The 21,100-nt window shown below is 35.5% G+C and overlaps 1 protein-coding gene across 1 annotated transcript in view; it reads right to left on the bottom strand.

Annotated features, from left to right (window-relative positions):
- Window positions 1-13,542: 13,542 nt before the first annotated feature.
- Window positions 13,543-21,100, bottom strand: part of cd276 (CD276 molecule) — a 125,256-nt gene continuing 117,698 nt past the window's right edge. Inside the window, exon 8 of the mRNA XM_051135252.1 lies at window positions 13,543-14,522. The gene's annotated coding sequence lies outside the window, so the exon portion shown is untranslated. The remainder of the gene's footprint in view (window positions 14,523-21,100) is intronic.

Here is a 21,100-nt window from a genome sequence, read left to right as displayed (position 1 = left end):
GCTATAGAAGCATGCAACATCCGTAGGTCACACTTGTTTGCTCTCATTGGCTATTGCGGGTATCATGCCAGAGGCAGCCTGATCAAGAGTCGTAAATATCAAACATGTTTGATACACTCCATCTAGATCAGGAGCAGATAAATAATTGTAATGACACCACACGATTTTTTTGGACAAAAAATTGTTTGTGACAAGTCTCGAATCAGGCCACACCCCCTGATCGTTCGGAGGTTCAAATCTGGCTTAAAACCGGCCTTAAAATCTTCTAAGAAAAATGCATGAGAAGACAGGATACTCTTGAGACTCGCAATGGGGAACTGGTTCAACACTGCAGCTGGAATTGCTGGAGAGTTCAGCACTGAATAGGGTAAGGATCTGTCTTGGCATGTCTAAGAGAAGTTGGACTGAAAGTGCACTCTGCAGTGACCAAGACTCTCATCAGCAAAAAGAAGTTTTGGACCTCTTATACAGCTACATGGCAGGGTGAACGCCTTAATGTTTATCAGAACCTCATTCAGCAACATGCTCATTCAACTTTCCATGCAAGCATCTCCCAATCAGCCTGGAAATTTCATGCAAGACAATGCCCCTGTCACACTGCAAAACAACAAAAGCAGTTTCTTGACGCTAAGAACAATGAAATAATAAAATAACCGGGAGTCCTGGGACCGGATTCACAAAACATTCTTAAGAAGGAATTTCTTCTTAACTGCCAATTTCTTCTTATTTTCTATCTTAAGAAAAAAGTTACAAATATTTTGTATTCACAAAAATTCTTCTTAAGAATATTCTTATCTTTTTTCTTAAGGTTGTTCTTAAGACAAAACCTAAGAATTATTTCAATTCTTAAAATGGTCCACATCCGACTTTCCAGGTAAATGGAATGCAACATTAGTCTTCTGGCTTTACTAACTAAGCTCCCCATTAAACAAACAAATCAAGCCTTACAAATTAATAAAAAAAACACATACAGACAGTTAAAATTTAATGGTATTGGATGATTTGTTAATTGTATTTAATGTATTACACATTCACTAAATCATTTGCAGTTTGTGAAGGTGTTTTATGCATGTTTGGGTTGAGTTTTCGTTGCATTTGCATCATTCTGACCAGCAGGTGCCTATTAGCACGTGGCCTTTTTAAAAACATTTTTTTCAAAACTTCAAAACATTTTTTAAAACTATTTATGCCACACACCAGTGTGTTTATAATTAGACAACAAGTGTGCAATATCAAGCAGCATAATGAGCTGTTCTGCATAGCTAACTAGAAGACGCCAGAAGCCTCGCACATTTAAGTTACAAATGGCCAAACTTCTCTTACAATAATGTACCATCAGTGACTGAATGATTACACTGTTGACACGTTATATGTTTACATATGCACATACAACGCAGTAACGTTATCGTTTGCTTGGAAAATCACTTTACCTGGAGTACGGAGATGTTCACAAGATCGGATCCACGTGTTGCTGGCTTCGGTATCCACTTTACCTACCACACATTTTGTTCTCTGTATTTGAAAGCCTCACTGTACGAATTGAGAATTCACTAAATGTTTGCGGATCTGTGAACTAAACGGTCCGAATGATTTTAAATGAATGTTTTGATGCTGGAATGCTGGTTAGGTAGGTTTTGATGCTGGTTTAAGCTGGTCCTTTGCTGGTTTATGCTGGTTCTTAGCTGGTTTATGCTGGTCCTTTGCTGGTTCATGCTGGTCCTTGACCAGCAACATGACCAGCAAAAACCAGCAAAGGACCAGCTTAAACCAGCAAAGGACCATCTTAAACCAGCATCAAAACCTACCTAACCAGCATTCCAGCATCAAAACATACCTACCAGCATATGCTGTTTTTTTCACCAGGGTGTTATTGAAACAAATTTATTCATTGAAACAAACCAACTCAAAAGAGTGATTTGTTCCCAAACGGGAATCTGTAACTATTCTAAACAGCAGAAAACATGTTTGCTGAAATATTGTGTGAGAAAATACTTCTCTGAGCAGTATAAGGTGCTCCAGTAGGATCTTTATCTTTATCATTTTACTGGACCACACCAGAATTTTATTGCAGTGAAACAGGTTTGATAAATCACGAGACAAAAGATGGCGCTATAGGGCTTTGCTCATGTCGGTTGACTGGCTTGTAACTTCTAGGGTGGTCAATCAATTAGAATTCTTATTTTTGGTCAGATTAATTACATTATGTGCCAGTCAGATTAATCTAGTAATTAGGCTATGTCATTTTGCTCCCAACCGAAAATGATCAAAGTCTTTTAATGTGCAAAAAGAGGCTTTAGAAGTCAGTACATTTATATTTTCATATCACTGAACATAAGCATATGCTGTCCAGCAGTCATTCATTTTGCAAATTATTTTGTCAAATTGTTGAAGTTAGGGGCCATTCACACAGGACATGCTCTTGTATTCAATCAGAACACACTTTTTTATGATTTGGGAAACACCAAAACAATAAAATCCATATATATTTTAACTGATAAAGACAAAGTACTATATTAAAACAGAACACCAGCATTATGCCTATACACTTCTAAACATGAGTTACAAATATGTAAGTCTATAGTATAAAAATATGTTTACAGTAAGTCTATGGTATATTAACTGTCTCCAGACTCTTGCTCATGTCTACGTCATCAAAGTTGAACTGCTTTCTTATATCCATGGCAAATTACTTGATGTTGTTACACCTCACTGCAGAAATTTGATATTGAGATTGCTATGTGCAGCAAATGTTTTGTATATATGTCATGCAAGACCCAAACTGCACTTTGTAATTTTAATAAATACAGCTACTTCTAACACAAATATATAAATATGGAAAGGGTCTGCTGCTGATACTTGCTGAGGCTGTTTTATTTGAATAACTAATTAGTTTTGGGATGTTTTTAATAGTGATTTAAAAATATAATTATGTTTCAAGTTCTATTTTCTGTGTCTTGTGGCATGATCGCTGCATTTTTAAAATGTGGAATTAACTTTACAAGTAGCTGTGTCTGAATGTGAGGCTGCAGCTCTAAAAATAACAGAACTCATCCTCCGTTCCGCTATACTCCAGGGCTCTGGGTGGATTTCAGGATGCAACTCAATGATGTCATATGCGAGTCAGTGGATCGTAAGGCTTCTAGGCAGACGGCAGCGTCTGGCTCACGCTGATGATGTACGACTGCAGACAGAGAAGCGAACTAACTGCGAACTAGTCAAGCTGCACTCTGCCCGTCATCCTGATACATCATGTGCCATGTGCTAATTAGGACTGTCTGTGTCTGCAACACATTCCTGCATATGCTTCCTCTGTTTCTGAGGTGATGAATGTAGCTCTCGCCACGCACAGCAAAAATGCCTTTCTCTAACACGGTTCATTAATTACCCACAATGCACTATGTCACTCGGCTCCCCAGTGTCAAAGATGGCGTCAGTAGGCCAGCTGTTCATGGCTTTGCTTACTGTATTGGTGAGTGCTGAACTTTCCAAGCCCTCAGAGAAAAGGGTTTGAGTTGACGTTTAAATGAAAACGTCAAAAGATGATGTCCAAAGCACTGACTCTGGACCAGTTGTAGAGCTTCCCTCTTCAAGGTTCAGATTAGGACTATGCTGATCTCTGGACTGAAGAAAAACCTGATGGGAGAACAAGACGTTTTATAGGTGATATTATCATCAAATATTGGATTTAACCTTTTCACAACTTGTTTTATTTTGGTTAACAAAGGTTTGGCATTTCTTCTTTGGAACTGCTTTATTGATTGGCCTCATTGATCTGATCTCATTTTTTGGTCAAAGATTGCCATAATGATCCACAAATAGTTATTTTTTTCACTTAAAAACTGAGGTGCGTGAGCTCAGATCAATGAGACTCTTGCCAAACAAGCTGATAAAATTATGGAATCCAAGATTTGCTAATAATATAACATGATAAGAGATTTAAAAGCAATTTCTGACATGGAAAAGAATGGAAACCAGTTAGCATGCTAAGCTAACTAGCAGAAGTCAACAAAACAGACAAAAGGAATTCATGGACACATGCATCATGATTTTCTTAGTCATAAACAAAAATGTCAATTTTTCATATCTCATTAACTGTAGACTGTTCCCAACTTTGGCATATACCCTCAGATCATGGTTCAGATGAAGCATACCAAGTGCTTCGTTATAATTAACTCCCAGATCTGCGTTCCTAAACAGCAGGATCCGAAAATAAGTATATTTATTGTACAAAAATTAATTCATTTATTTTTTAAAACAAGCAGTAGTACAAAAATAGTACGAACTTTGCTAAAGTTATTGTTTTGAACAAGTATTAACTTAGACATTATTAAAAAATAAATAAATAAATAAATAAACATAATTTTAGCTAAAGTATTTGTATCAGTACTGTGTGCCTTTTACCCTGTGTGTGAGGTAAAAGGCCCCCCTTGCCACCTCATACATTTATAAGATATTTAAACAAAATAAATAACTTGATTTATTTTCATGCAAAATCTGTTGCTCTATTAATGTTCAATACAATGTATATATTTTTTCTGCAATTATAAATTTTAGGCACAGCGAATAGCACATTTCTTCTTAAGGTGGGACTTTAGCCCCGTTGTACCTTGTCAGCCCTGGCATGTTAAAGAATAGTTTTTCCCACTTCATGGTCCACAATAGTCTGTTATTTATTTGTGAGAACGCCATAATACAATGATCGTCAACACCCTTTCCATCTAACGTTTTAATCTCTGTTGTTTAGAAGAAAAAATAAACAGGCTTTCACTCACTAAATATAGCAGCCATCATCATTAGCAAGTGGAGAACCATGAGCTGAACCAAAATGGATTGATGGCAAAGAGGAATCAATCTATAGTCTGTGGAGCGAAAAGAGAAGATTAAAAAGTGGAAATTGAGGCCATTTCTGGATAGATTTCCCTCCCAAAAGCTGAACGCAGACCAAAAGCTGTGCTGCCCTCAGGCTCATGCTCCGCCTTATCATTTCCATCCTCTCTGTATCTCCTGCATTTATCTTCACATTATAAGAAAATAACATTTCACCTAAGTGTCCTTTTATGTCTCCTCCTAATGTTGGGACTATTGCGGTAGCATAATATTGTACGTCCAGTGCTGTTGTTTGTCTATGGCTGTTTGTCTATTGCAGTGGCCTGGTTTCAAACAACAGACTAACAAGCTTGAATTTTCAAACCTATTTCCTTTTTGTTTTAATGTCCAAGCTTCTGTTTTTTTCAGAGGCAATGTTCTTAAAGGATTGTTTGCTGGGATGGCAAACGTAGTGAGACAGCTAAAGCTCAGGCTGGAAAATGTTCTGGTCTAAATCACTCAAAAAACCAATAAATATTATAATTAGGAAATAATATAATGAAATATGCAAGTACAGTACATACATGTTTGATGTATTAGCACGTTAGAAGGCTAAAATTGCCACATATTGCTGAGATATAAACAATAACGCTCAAATATTTGGTTAAATTAAGGAAGTCTCTTCTGCTCACCATATACTGTATAATGTACAGTAAGTGAGATATCTTGTCAGTTTTGTATCACTTGTGAAGAACTGTGAAAAAAAATAAAAGCTAAATATTTACTAAAATATAAGCTTGTTGCTTAATTTCAGAGTGCAAGTTGCTGTTTTATGCAGTTTTAACCCAAATTTGGTGTTAAAAATAATGTTTTTAACATGTGGTGCTCATTAATATCATGTTGTCTCCACAACAAGTGCACTGGAAGTCACACTTAAAACATAAATCTTCAGAGAACACAAAGCATGGATGATCTTAATCTCTAATTCAACAGAGAAAGCCAAACAAAACCAATGGCATTTCTAAACCCAACTGCAGCGGAAGTGAATGTTCTTCGCAATCATTTCTCATTCAAGGTGTGGCATGTTGGGTAATGAGACCAATCATCTGTGGTCAAACTGTGATATTAATAAGCTTTCGCTCGACTGGACTCAGAAGCTGTGTGATTACCTGTCACACTTCATTTGTCGATTGTAAAAACACTACATGACTCTTTCCTGGTCACAATTTAGTGGAAGTCTCATTCAGAAGCATCACTACCTACAACAGAGCCACATACCACACTATTTATTGACTTTCACTAGGGTTGGAATACGTCAGAGGATTTGAAGGACAGCTGCAAAAATGAAATGTTACATAACACAAATGTGGTCCAAAAAAAAAAAATAATAATAATGTGGTTGCATTTGCCAAAAATATAACTTTTTTTTATATAAAAAATAAGGAAGCCCAGCCCAGATGCAAAAGTAACGTTATCAAATACAGGTGCATCTCAAAAAAAAAACTAGAATATTGTGAAAAAGTTCATTTTTTGTTTGTAACTTATTTTAAAAACTGAAACTTTCATCTATTCTAGATTCATTACATGTAAAGTAAAACATTTCTAAAGTTTTTTTGTTTAAATTTTGATGATTAGAGCTTACAGCTCATGAAAGTAAAAAATCCAGTATCTTAAAATATTAGAATATTTACATTTAGTGAAACACAATGTCCATCCCTACAGTATAAATTCTGGGGATCGCTTGTTCCTTAAAACCACAATAATGGGGAAGACGGCTGACTTGGCAATGGTCCAGAAGACAATCGTTGACACCCTCCATGGAGAGGGTAAGTCACAGAAGGTCATTACTCAGAGTCCTGGACTCCACCTCGGCCTTCTGACCCTGCGGCTCCACTCCGGCTCCACCGCCGCCCGTCGGCCCAGCAGCTCCACCGGGCTCCCTCGTCCCTCCGGCTCCGCCTTGGTCGGTCGTCGTCCCGCCATCGCCTCAGGACTCCACTCCTCCGGCTTCGCTCCATCCCACCAGCTCCGTTGGGCTCCTCCCTCCCTCTGGCTCCACCTCAGTCCTCTGTCGCTCCAGCTCTGCCGCAGACCTCTGGAGTTCTGCCTCCGCCTCGGTCGCCAGAGCCTTGGGCTCCGCCTTGGCCCTCCAGATCCTCTGTGTTGCCCAGGATCATTGGTTCTCCGCCTCGGGCTCCACCTCCACCTGCTCCGCCACCGTCAGTCGGCCCCCTGGAGTCGTCAGCCCTTCCTCCACCATGGCTCCTGCCTCCGTCGGCTCCACCGTGGGCTACCATCATGGCTGCAGCCTGGGTCTCACTTGGCTCCTCCTGCTCCGGGTCCCTTCTGTCTCCTCCTTGGCTCCTCCCTCCGTCGTCTCCACCATGGACTTTGTTTGTTGTCCTCCTCCCGGGAGTCCGTCCTCCACCTAAGCCTCCTCCGACCATGACCTTTTGTTGCCATCCCACATCCACTCCTCTGTTTTTGTTTTTTCCACGGCGCGAGGTCGCGCCTTCCAGGAGGGGGGAGTAATGTAACACCCCTTGGACTGTTTATGTTGGTTTTGCCCATTGTCACACCCCCGTTGGACTGTTTATGTTGGTTTCTCCCTGCTGTGCCCATATTTGGTTCTTCCTGCCCTCGTTGTGTCCTAATTAGTTAACCTTGTTTCACCTGTGCCTTAATTATGTTCATCGTTATCACCTGTCTTTATAAGTTGCATTCATTTCTGTGTTTGTCGTCTGGTCTCGTCAACGTCAACGTGTATGTGAGTGTATGCTACCCAGCCTGTGGATTTACCTGTTTGGAAACTATCTGTGGATTATAATAAAGACTTTATCTTGAACCGTCATCTTCGTTCACCCATTCCTTCCATGTTACATGACAACATGAACTTTTCTTTTTTGCAAATCTGTTTTTATTTATTTATTTTTTTTATGATTGATCTTAGGAAATATCTAATATTCTGAGATACTGGATTTTTCACTTTCATGAGCTGTAAGCTCTAATCATCAAAATTAAAAAAAAAAAAAAAAAAAAACTTTAGAAATGTTTTACTTTACAGGAAATGAATCTAGAATATATAAAAGTTTCAGTTTTTGAAATAAGTTGCAAACAAAAAATTAAATTCATGATATTCATTTTTTTTTTAGATGCACCTGTATACTTTTAATAAAAAGTGACTAAGTAGCTAAAATAGTTACTTTTTGGGGAGTAACGCAATATTGTAATGCATTACTTTTAAAAGTAACTTTCCAACGCTGGTTACTACCAGGTGTAAATGGCGTTAAATCTGTCTAACCTTATCTCTGCTAAGATTTTAATACCAGGTGTAAAGAAGTCTGAGAAACCGTGACAATACCAAAATCACTCTGGTTTCTGTACCTTGAGTTTAAAATGTTCTCGAACAGCATGATATGAGATGTGCTGAGATACCGCATCTTTATTCGTAAAGCTCAAATTGGCCCATCATTATCTTTTAATTACCACAACCCAATATTGGGCCCTATTATAGGCAGATAATTAATCACGTATAATGGTGCAATAGGATATTGTGATTTTGTGGGGCAGAAAGGTTGGGAGGGGGTTATTTTGTGCAAACAGGGAGCTAATAGCAACTCTTCAGAGTTTCATTATTTGCACATGAATACACTCTGAATAATGGATGAATAGCTGTGTAAAGGGGCAGCGAGCAGAGATGAAACCGTGGGGCAAATTCACTGCTCTTTATATAATTCCCCATCATGAATTTGGCTACTGCAGTATCAAGCCAGATTAATGTTTACTCAAAGTGAACTTCTTCATGGCATGATTTAAAGCAACAGTTCAACCCAAAATAGGAATTTAGTTGTTATTTACTCACCTTTATGTTCATGCAAACTCATGCAACTTTCCTCAAAAAGAGAAGTTCCTGTCCATTTATTGAGAATGAATGAAATGGACTTCATGACATTCATGTGAATTCATATGATACAGTTTGTCCTTTTTATTTGTCATAAAATTGGTTCTCACCTGTTAATTCCACCAGTTTATTCAACAGACGTGATGATTTTCAGAAATCTTTCTTTCTTTCTTTCTTGTGCATGTATTTTTTCAGCAGGTGGAACTGGAGCTAAAATTATTGCAGATGTAACTATTTTTACATCCAAATTTCTAAAACAAATTTCTTGGCATCTTTTCAGCTGCCCTTACATTTTTTTGTTCTCTGATGCCTTCCAAAGATTTAGATTTTCCACAGCAGATCTTAAAAATAAAATTTCACATGCTGATTTCTGACCGGTGACAAAGGTTTTTCCCCTTTTCAATTCCATCAGCATTAAAGTAAAAGTTCAAGATGAAAATTCTGTTATTATTTACTCATCCTCACACCATTCCAACCTCATTATGTCTGTCTGTAGGACAGGATAAAATACAGTGTCCTGTGACCATGAGAAACCACATAGAGGTCCACAGTATCTCGTGTGCCCTGTAACTTTCCATCAGCTGCTGCTGCTGCTGTTGTTGTTATTGTTATTTTCTTTTCTTGCCCATTGTAAACAGCTGTAATCACAGTCCAAAAAGACCAGAGGAAATGAAATAGCCTCTGGTTGCCATCTTGTCTGCCGTGCCATGGACCGGAACGCTTTAATTAGGGCTGGATTGCTCAAGCGCTGCTGAAAATAAAGCACAAGTAAACGTCATCTTCCTCTCTTCTCTTTGCTTTGTGTTTATGCATGAATATGAATTCTGACTGATAGCTGTTCACTGAAAACCCTGCATGCTAACAACACACAGTGCTATATTTACTCATTTTGCATTGTAATATAATGCATATGCACATTTTTTGTGTTGCATTGTTACTTTAGTCATTCGGTAGAAACAAACAGTGAATTTTAAATGTTCGTCAGCTCGAGTGTGTCAATTCCAGAAGGCTATTAATGAATCTGGAATCAGTGTTTTTATCATTTTTTGATACTCTCTTTGGGATTATAAATTCAAAGCAAAAGCTAAATTAATTAGCATGAAAACATTTTTTCATTAACACAAACTGCCAAAAGCAATGTACACACGCCGCTAGTGTTCGCCATCGGCGTCTTGTTCTTGCACTGATTGGCTGGATTCATTTGCTCTGCGTCTGCTGTAGTTTACACACCGCTCATTGCATTTATTAATAATGTAAACATATTGCATGTGCCAGCTGTATTTGCAAATTATAGATCTAGCATGGAAAAATCAATTTAATTGCATCACACTCATAGCTGACGATGCAAATCCATATGTTAAAATATTTATGAGGCATCAAGAAAATCTAATTTGTCAAGATTAAAATCAGGATATTTAGGCTTTGATTTTAAAAAGTTCATACTCTGTTGATTTTCACACTGCAATACTTGACACCATAAACCAGATATGGAACTATGTTTGCAAATTGCATAAAATGAGTAAAAGTTGTTGTGCAAACATAATTATTAACTGCACAAACCATCAAAATATCACAAAATAATTATCATAATTACTAGCAAAGTAAATTGGATATGCTTTTCATGCAAATCTTTTATCCTTGTAACATCAAGACATTTTTAATATCAAGCTCAAATTTAACACTACAGAAGTCTCTGATATGCCAGTCTATTGCCAAAGGCTGTATAGTAAACAGAGAGATGTTTGTAAGTGTTATGGTTCATGGAAGTGGCAATACAGCATTAGTATCAGTGCATATGATGATTCTCAAGAGCACTGCATCTCCATAAGCAATAAAGAGCAAGCATACCTCTGAAAGAGTCGAAACTCTTTACCTTAAGAGAGGTTAGACAGCCAGGAGTTCAGCATCTATTTTTAAACATAGTGCGTCTCATAAAGCACCTCATGTGGTGCTTTTTTCATAGATGCCAGTTCAGCCTTACTCACCTCAGCTTGTTTTATTGATTGTTTGCTTTTTTGTACTAAAAAGGGTTATGAAAAAAGTGAGAAGTGGTTTTTGTGCTTCAAGCATAAAATGTTTCAATTAAAAAATAATTAAGTGTGGGTCAGGGGGCATGATTAAATGTGTTATTTTATCTTATATTGCATTATTGATATTATTTTTTATTATTATTATCATCAGATTTTCACACAAGTCCTGAAAGTTGACAAAGAGAACCCAATCAAACAAATGAGACCAAAAATATACTTTGTCATTTATTTACTGAGAAACATGATTCAGTGTTAAATATTTGCAAGCTGCAAAAGTATGTAATTAAAAGTATCTGGTGTGACCCCTTTTTGAAGTAATAACTGCAGGTAGCGTATTTTGTAACCACTGATCAATCCTGCACAACAGCTTGTAGGAATTTTAGCACGTTCTTCAGTACAGAAACACTTCAAGCCTGTGATGTTGGTGGGTTTCCTCCTATGAACTGCTTGCTTCAGGTCCTTCCACAACATTTCAATTGGATTAAGGTCTGGACTTTGACTCAAGGCATTTCAGATCATTAACCTTACTCTTCTTTAACCATTTTTTGGTAAAATGACTTAGTTTGTGGTCGTTGTCTTGCTGCATGACCCACTTTCTTCTAAAATTCAGTTCTCAGGCAGAAGTCCTGACATTTTCCTTTAGAATTTGCTGGTATAATTATTCATCAATGATGGCAAGCCATTCTGGTCAAGGTGCATCAAAGCAGGCCCAAACCATGATACTACCGCCACCATGTTTCACAAATGGAATAAGGCTCTTATGCTGGAATGAAGGGTTTTTCTTTTTCCAAACATAACTTCTCATTTAAACCCAAAGAGGTTTATTTTGGTCTCATCCATCCACAAAACAATAGCCCTCTGACTTGTCCACATGCTCTTTTTTTATTTATTTATTTATTTTTTTTGGAGAGTTGTGACTTTCTTCTTGCAACTCTGCCATTCATACCATGGTTGTTCAGTGTTCTCCTGATGATGGACATTAATATTAACCATTGTGAGAAAGGCCTTTATGTGCTTAAAAGTTACCCTGAGGTCCTTTGCAACCTTGCAGACTATTACAAGTCTTGCTTTGGAGTGATCTTTGTTGGTTGACCACTCTTAGAGAGGGTAATAGTGGTCTTAAATTTCCTCCATTTGTAAACAATCTGTCTGACTGTGGATTTGTCCAAACTCTTTATAGATGGTATTGTAACCTTTTCTAGCCGGATGAGCAACAACAACTCTTTTTCTGAGGTTCTCAGAGATCTACTTTGTTCATCCCATGATTCGCTTTCACAAACATGATCAGACTTTGATAGATTCCTGTTCTTTAATTAAAACAGGGCATGCACTTGCACCTAATAGTCATCCTATTGATTGATAACACATTTGAACAGATGGACTCTAATTTCACCTTAAAATTAACTGCTAATCCACGGACTCACATTTTGCAACTTACAGATACTTAACACTGGACCATTTTTCTCAATAAATAAATGACAAACTATATATTTTCATCTCATTTGTTTGATTGGGTCAACTTTCAGGAAAATCTGATTAACTTTTTGGTCATATTTTGGCAGAAATATATTCTAAGGGCATATATATATACCCTCAAAAATGTGACAGCCTTCAAAATGAAGGTCTTGGGCTTTGACATCAGTTCCTCTCTAGTTGTCTCCAAAATGATTCTTCAAAATGCAAATAGAAATGAAAGTTAAGGCCAAAGCATCTCTGGACATCAGCTTATCAAAATAAACATAGACAGCTTCTTCAAGTTGAGCTGATCAGTTTTGATGACTTTGAAATTCATGGACAAACTGAGTTTTCTAGCCGTTTTACATATATTACAACTGATAAGGACAGGCTTTATTTTGCCCTTGACCCATACACATGATAAGCAGACAGCATCTGGTGATGTTCCTTGCAGCCAGGCTTAACACATACAGTGATGTTCACTTGAATTTGTGGAGAATGGCTTTTCTTTCTTTTTAATCCAATGACATTTGGCCTGGCTGGGAGGTGAAATCACAGAAGAAACATTGAAGTCTTCTGCAGGGTTGTTTCCACTAATCTATCATCTAATAGAAAGTTGCAGTCGTGACGTCAAAATCCCTTAGACTAATTCCACTAATACCACTGTTCCCTACAGATTTTCCTTTAGAGTTTATAATGGGATCTATCCTATGAATATATATGGGGTCAGTAAGACTATTATTATTATTTATTCATTAAAAAAAAAAAAAAAAAAAAAAAAAAAAAAAAAAATATATATATATATATATATATATATATATATATATTCATGAAGCATGCATTAAACTGATCAAAAGTGACAATAAAGACATGGTTACACTTTACAAGAAGGTGTCATTTCCTAACATTAGTAATGTTAATTAATGAACCTTATTGTAAAGTGTTACCAAATACATTTTTAAAGTTACATGCTGTTCTTTTAAACATTCTATTCATCAAAGAATCCTGAAAAATTAGATGTATTAGTTTCTACAAAAGTATTTGGCAGCACAGCTGTTTTCATTAATCAGAAATGTTTCTTGAGCAGCAAATCAGCATATTAGAATGATTTCTGATTTCTGATCATGTGATACTGAAGACTGCAATAATGCTGAAAATTCAGCTTTGATCAAAGTAATAAATTACACATTAACATATATTCACATAGAAAACCATTATTTTTAATTGTAAACATATTTCACATTTTTACCATATTTTTGATCAAATGCATGGAGCCTTGCTGAGAAGAAGAGCGAAAGAGCATGTGGTAATTTCCAGTTATTACTAAAAGGCCTAATTTCTGTTCAAAGACCAAGTAAACAGCAACTGATAAGTAAGTAGTCATGGAAACTTCTAGGAGTAAAAACCATTTTAATTTATTTATGTAATAAAAGACAGGCACGACATGTTTGCAATAATGGCCTTTGATGATTTTGACACATTTCAAATTTCAATATATGCAAAATTCAAAGTACCTGACAACATTATAAAAAAAGTTTCAAAATACAATCGGCAATCAATGGCAGCTGACGGATATGAATACTAGAATCTCTTAGATGGGACACTGGGTGTGTCTCACGCACCATTTGGAGTTTGCTGGAGCTTCGCTGGTGTTCCATCTGAATTGCTCCATGAAGTTATTGGATTTTTGCGGAGCTGGCAGACGCTGACAGCTACAAGTTAGTTCTTGGGCAGGCATTAATTAGGCCGGGACGGAGCAATTGTAAAGAGCGGGTGGGAAAAACCGAGCACCATCCTCATGTGAGATGCTGATGGTTCGCCGGCTGCTTTCTTAAGCTACTCACTTTCCATTAGGTCAGAGATGTTGCGTGAGGCGTCTGTCCTGATGCAGAGCTGGTGTCAGTGCTGGAGCTGAGAGCTTGTCAGACCCAATGCTCCTCAAGCTGATTTTCCCTTTAACATGCTCTGCATACAACTACAGACCCGTGCAATATATCTCACATGCTCCGGGATGAGAAATGAATGAGGGCAGGATGAGTTTTTAGCTCCTGATGTTGTTTAGGAAGGAAGAATGAATATGAAAGAGGAATGATTTGGCTGCACTTCACATCATTGTTTTACATTTCAATCCAATTGGGAGTTTGACAAAAGATGGGTAGGTTTTTGAGATCAGTCGTGTAACACAGTTAGTCATCATACGGTTTCCCTCATGCACACGGGAATCAAATGGAGTGAAATGTCAAAATGTAAAGTTTAAATCCCTTATGAAATGCTGATGGATCAGACGGATGGTTTCTGCTCATGTCAATCACTGACAGTCCGACCTTGACCTGAAACACACACACACACACACACACATGCTTTAGAAAAGCACAACCAGTTGCATTAAAGAGACAGTTTGACCAAAAATCATTTACTCACACTCATGGTATGTTATATATAACAGTATTTTATTTCTAGAGAGGGAGAGTTCAGGTACTTAAGTTTTTTGTTGTTGTTGTTGTTGTTGTTGTTTGTTCATTTTTTTATTAGAAACAAACAAAACGTGTGAAAAACACCTTAACTTGATTTATGACAATAAGCCTACAAATAATGAATACAGCTGAGGTCAAAAGTTTACATCCCCCTTTCAGAATCATTAAAAATGTTAATTATTTTACCAAAATAAGAGGGATCATAAAAAATGTATGTTATGGTTTATTTAGTACTGACCTGAATAAGATATTTCACATAAAATATGTTTAAATATAGTCCACAAGAGAAAATAATAGCTGAATTTATAAAAAAATGACCTGGTTCAAATGTTTACATCCCCTTGATTCTTAATACTATGTTGGTACCTGAATGATCCACAGCTGTGTTTTTATTTGTTTAGTGATAGTTGTTCATGAGTCCCTTGTTTGTCCTGAACAGTTAAACTGTTCTTCAGAAAAATCCTTCAGGTCCCACAATTTCTTTGGGTTTCCAGAATTTTTGTGTATTTGAACCCTTGAAATCCATTTTTTGTGTATTTGAACCCTTGAGATCCATCTTTTTACACTGAGGACAATTGAGGGACTATTACAGAAGGTTCAAACGCTCACTGATGCTTCAGAAGGAAAAACAATCAGGGTAAATTTAACTATATTTTGTCTTCTGGGAGACATAACTATCTTCTGTAGCCTCTGAAGGGCAGTACTAAATGGAAAAAAAAAAAAGATATTTAGGCAAAATAAGAAAAATATTCACATCTTCATTCTGTTCAAAAGTTTTCACCCCCTTAATGCACAATGCATGTTTTTTTCCTTTTGAGGCATCAGTGAGCATTTGAACCTTCTGTAATGGTTGCAAAGATGGATCTTAAAATCATAGTCATTGTTGAAAAGGGTTCAAATACACAAAAAAATGCAGAAAAAACAAAGAATTTGTGGGACCTGTAGGATTTTTCTGAAGAACAGCAGGCAGTTTAACTGTTCAGGACAAACAAGGGACTCAAGAACAACTATCACTAAACAAAACAAAACAAAAAAAAAATTGCTGTGGATCATTTAGGCAGGTAAGAACACAATATTAAGAAACAAGGGGATGTAAACTTTTGAACCGGGTCATTTTTATAAATTCAACTATTATTTCCTCTTGTGGACTATATGTAAACATCTTTCAAGTGAAATATCTTATTCAGGTCAGTACTAAATAAACAATAACATGCATTTAGTATGATCCTCCTTATTTTGGTAAAATAACTTTTTTAATGATTCTGAAGGGGGAATGCAAACTTTTGGCCTCAACAGCAGTTTCATATTTCGGACACAGAGAAACCAGAGCACACAATTCATTTACAGTGAATGAAAATCAATCATGAGATGATTAGTCTGTTTAATAGGTTGCACTGCTGTTGTGTGTTTTGGTGTTGAGCATTCAGTAACAGAATTCACAGACTAGATCTTCGAGATCAGAGTATTTTTGTCCACGTATTCTGTCATTCTGCTCATGTCATTTTAACTTAAAAATGAGTACTTAGAAGTTGAAGTGTTTCTTTTCAAACTCTGCATCACACGCTGAACAAGAAACCAAAACTCTTATGAAACATCAAGCGTGTTTGGTCATTATGAACAGAAGTCTTTGTGTCTCGTCGGCTTTAGATGGCTTTCATTAGGCACCAATGTTCCCATCTCATTCAATCACCAATCCCTAAACCATTACAGCAGGTGAGTCCAAACTTTTAATGCACTGAGCTGCACTTGATTCCCCACGGAGTGTTTCCCTGCTGCCCGAGGAACAGCTCGAAATGCACCATTAAACCTGCCAGAGAATTAACTTGGACAGAACTTAATTATGTCACACAAAACGCCCTGCGACTTTAAGATTTGAGGAAAACCAATATTGCTGGGTAGAGAACCAAGTTGGTTCGTTTAGATGCATAATTAGAGTCAATCAGCCATGGACCTGCAGAGTGTGTTGAGATTCAACAAACAGAAACAGAAGAACGATTTTCCTCACAAAACAGATCTGTGAGCAAAAGCAGTGTGTGACATTTAGAGTTATGATGAACAATGTGCTTCTATTCTTTTTTACTCATTTTTTCTATTCATTTTTACTCATCCAAGCAAAGTTAATGTTTAAGAATATATATGTATATAATTTTTGTATATATATATATATATATATATACACACACACACACACACACACAAATTAATTAAATAAAAATATATCAAACAATTAATCGCAATGTATCATGTCCAAAGTAAACATTTTTTTTACATAGTATGTGTTTACTGTGTATATTTATAAGGTATATATAATAACACACATATACATGTATATATTTAAAAAAAAAAAAATGTATTTATATGTATATATATTTATACTTATTTATAATTAGATTATATATAAATATTAATATTTTATATATAAATATAAAATAGTTTTCCTTAGTATATACATGTATGTGTGTGTAATTTTATATATATATATATATATATACATAATAAATACACACAGTAAACGCACACACATATAGTATGTAAACATAAATTTTTATTTTGGATTCAGTTAGTTGTTTGACATATACATTCACATTTAATTCCCATGTCGTGATGTCGGATAGTACAAATACGTGTTTCTAAAGAGATGCAAAGCTTAACAGCAGAACATGACCCACTCAGATCTTCAGAATACAGAGCAGTCTGGCAGTCTGTTAAATCAAATGGGATTCGTTTTGGAAGTCTTTTGGATCCCTGAATCTCTCCTCTTTAACTGTCAAAGGCCTGCTGCTCATTTTGAGTTTGATTTGACTTGATCTGATGGTGGGCAAAGGGAAAATCCTGAGTGGAGCTCATGTGTGAGGCAGAAACTCCTTTTCTGTCCCGTCATCCGTGCTCAAGTCAACCGGAGCGCCTCCAGAGATTCACAACTTTGTCTATTCGGGATTCAGTCGCAGCATGAGGCTGCATGATCAGAGGTCAGAGGTTACATGAGTCTTGCTGTCCCGCTAAATACAGTACAACACATTTGTCTAATTTTGCAAATGTTGATACAAACACTACTCATTCAAGCAAATTCAAGTGCTATAAAAATGCACTGATTAAAAAAAAAAAAAAAGAATGAATGCATCAAATATGTCAAAATTACATTTTATTATTTCGTTAAAGATCATACATTAGATAAATTACAATATTGCATATTAGATATATTTGATAAATTATAATAAAAATATATTTTAGATAAATTAGATATAATGTTCATTAGGTTAAAATTTATATTAGATAGATAAATATATTATTTTACATAATTCATATACGGTTATAGTTTTTGTTAATATTTTGAGTTACATTTTTTTTTTATACTTTTTTTTTTAAGTTTTTGTCATTTTGTTGCTTTTATTTTAATTTTTTTTTTTAAATATGTCTAGATTTGTTTTATTACAGTTTACTAGTAATAAATAAAAACATTACTAGTTTTTTTGCTTACTATAAAACATTACTAGTTTTATTACATTTTACAGATAGTTAATTTAGTTTTAAATATTTTACCTAAACTAACTGAAAATGAGAAATGTTTTTTTTTTAATTAACAATAATAACCCTGATTGTCATTAGTGTTACAGTATTTCATTATTACATTTATGTATTCGCCAGAAGATTTTATTTAAAGTAATTTTTAAAAATATATATAAAAAAAAAGTAAAATAAAGTAAAAAAGTAATTCCTGAGAGAATACACACACATACACACAGATTGGTTTGAATATATATTTGAATATATATTTTTAAGAATCGGCTGAAAACACATCTCTTCCATCTTTATGTGACCCTCTAACCCTAGCACTCTCTATTCTAATTTTATTCTTAAAAAAAAAACATGCCTTTTTAAAAATAATTAAACAATTTTTATAATTTTAAAAAACGTACCTTTGCTACGTATACGGCATTAGGCTAACCGAGACTTGTCATAGCACTTACATGTCTTTGGTTGACTTTGATTGTTTCTATTGTCCTCTTTTGTAAGTTGCTTTATTAAAGCGTCTGCTAAATGTCTAAATGTAAATGTAAATATTTCACACCAGTATAATCTGAAAGCTTTTGTTTTTGTTTACTTCTAAGTCTAAAAAAAAAAAAAAAAAAAAAACTTTTTTTTTTTTCAGTACACTGCATGAAATCACAGAAACATCTTGTGACAAACCTCTCCTGCAAATTCACAAGACTGACAAAGAGAATTTGTGAAGGAATGAAATGTAAGTAAGACTGATTGCAGTGAGAACACGCAAATTGCCGCGCCTGCGCGAGAGCGATGTTCAAATACATCCGCGTCACTAACCGAGAGAGCACTCGCTGTGAAAAACTCACTCCAGCTTCCACCGGGAGTCTCCCAGGCCTGCGGAAGCTCCTGTAATCTATCACACAAATGAACACAACACAACATTTTCACACCAGAACCCACACGTCTCCATTCGGAAATGAAAGAGGCAGATTGCAAACATCTAAACAGAAGCGACTTGATTTAGTGTTAGGAGACAAAAAAGACAAATAATGAAAAGCATTGATCAGAAGGCATATTCATACGGTGGGACGAATAACAGAGTTCTGTGGAGTTTGTGGAACGCTTCTCCTTCACCCTGATCGTCATGCTGTTTCATTTCTGCATTAAAAGAACTGCAATCTCAAATAAACATCCGTATGTAATGCAAAGCCAGCGATAAGAGGGGAAGACACCTCCGTTTGGTTCTGGATTCATGCTGACAGACAGTTTCATTTGAAGCCCGGACACTAATTTCCTCCGTCTATAGGAGCGTGTTGAGAGCTCAGAAACACTGGTGAGACGCTCTCACAGCATTCATTCTCTCCTTCATTTGCATTGAAATGGGAATGCCATATTTCATTCCTGTCCCTGGTACACTTATATTTATTTATATATTTACAGTGAACACATTCCCTCTGTTCCAGTGTAAATGATAGCTGCGATGACGATAATACAATTCATGGGGTGTGGGGAAAAATCAGAGTGTGTTTCATATTTTGAGGGTCTGTAAACCAGTTTGCACAATTAATTCGCTGAAGCATCACTTTACAACACGCATTTCCTCCACAGCAATGAAACTGGACTGGTTATTTTCATTTTAGTCTGAATATCAAAGCCAGAGTGAATTCAACATTGCCCAACTGTTGATTGTCATCACAAAGCATTTCATAGTTAGGGACTGGAATATCAAATATGAAATCCATTTAATCACAGTTAAATTCTGCGCTCTGAGAGTTTCTGTGGCTTCTGAATGATAGTTGAAAGATGAAATCACACATGCAGCAGTTTTATAGATGTGCTGTGGCTTGTAGTGGACATTCAGCTGCTGGGTGTGAAGTTATCAGTAATAAAAGATAAGTAAATTGTAATGTCATTCTAATCTGTCACGATTATCAATAGATGAATCAAACAATTTCTGATTCATGTAGGCAAACACAACTACTACAGAATAACAAAATTCACCTTTCCATTGTTTAAGCTTCAAAAACATGCAAAAGCACCATAAAAGTATCAAGTGCTCTATAACTTGTGCACTACAAGTCTTCAGAAGACATATATTAACTTAATGCACACAGTCTTTATTCCCTGAAAGCAGCAACTGGTAAGTTCATAAGAGTACATGAGAATCAGTAACGTATTTATGAGCGAATCATTCTTTCAAGTAACCTTTTTCCACCAAATGCGCTACTAATAAATTACGAAAAAAAAAAAAAAAATCAACAAGTTTCTAAGGCTAAACTAATTCAACTAAAACTTAATAAACTTAATACAGATAAAATAAATAAATAAATACATAACAGTTACTAAAACTTTAAATAATATTAAAATTAAAACAGAAAATGTAAAATAAAATGTAACTTAAAATTTAATATAAAACGCCATTTTTGACCGCTTTTATAATAATTTAATGGTGCATTTAAGAAGCTTGAAATGTTTACTTCAGAGTTATTATTATTAACTAAAACTAAACAATACATAAAAACAAAAAAAAAACTGTAATAAAATATAAAAACAACAACAACGAACGCTAGTTACCAAGGAAACATTTCACACAACAAGCTGAAGTTAAAATTAAATTAAATAAATTAAAATTAAAAACTGAAATGTAAAACTTAATAACAATTATACAGACATACAAAAATGTTTTGTTTTTTAGACAAAACACAGAAAAAAAGTCAAATTTGATGTAAAACCTGAATTAAAAAAAAAAAATAATAATAAAAAAACTTAAAATATAATATCTACATATATCTTCTTCGAAATTTAAAGGAGAATTTCACTTCCAAAACAAAGATTTACATATAATGTACTGACACCCTTGTCATCCAAGATGTTCATGTCTTTCTTTCTTCAGTCATAAAGAAATACACAGAGTTCAGGCAGAGCAAGACAAGACGAGCGTTTGAGAT

The sequence above is a fragment of the Labeo rohita genome, chromosome 18, assembly GCF_022985175.1.
Source record: "Labeo rohita strain BAU-BD-2019 chromosome 18, IGBB_LRoh.1.0, whole genome shotgun sequence".
Classification (NCBI taxonomy): Eukaryota; Metazoa; Chordata; class Actinopteri; order Cypriniformes; family Cyprinidae; genus Labeo; species Labeo rohita.
Note: the sequence above shows the minus strand (reverse complement) of the source record. Positions and strands in the feature narration are given on the sequence as shown.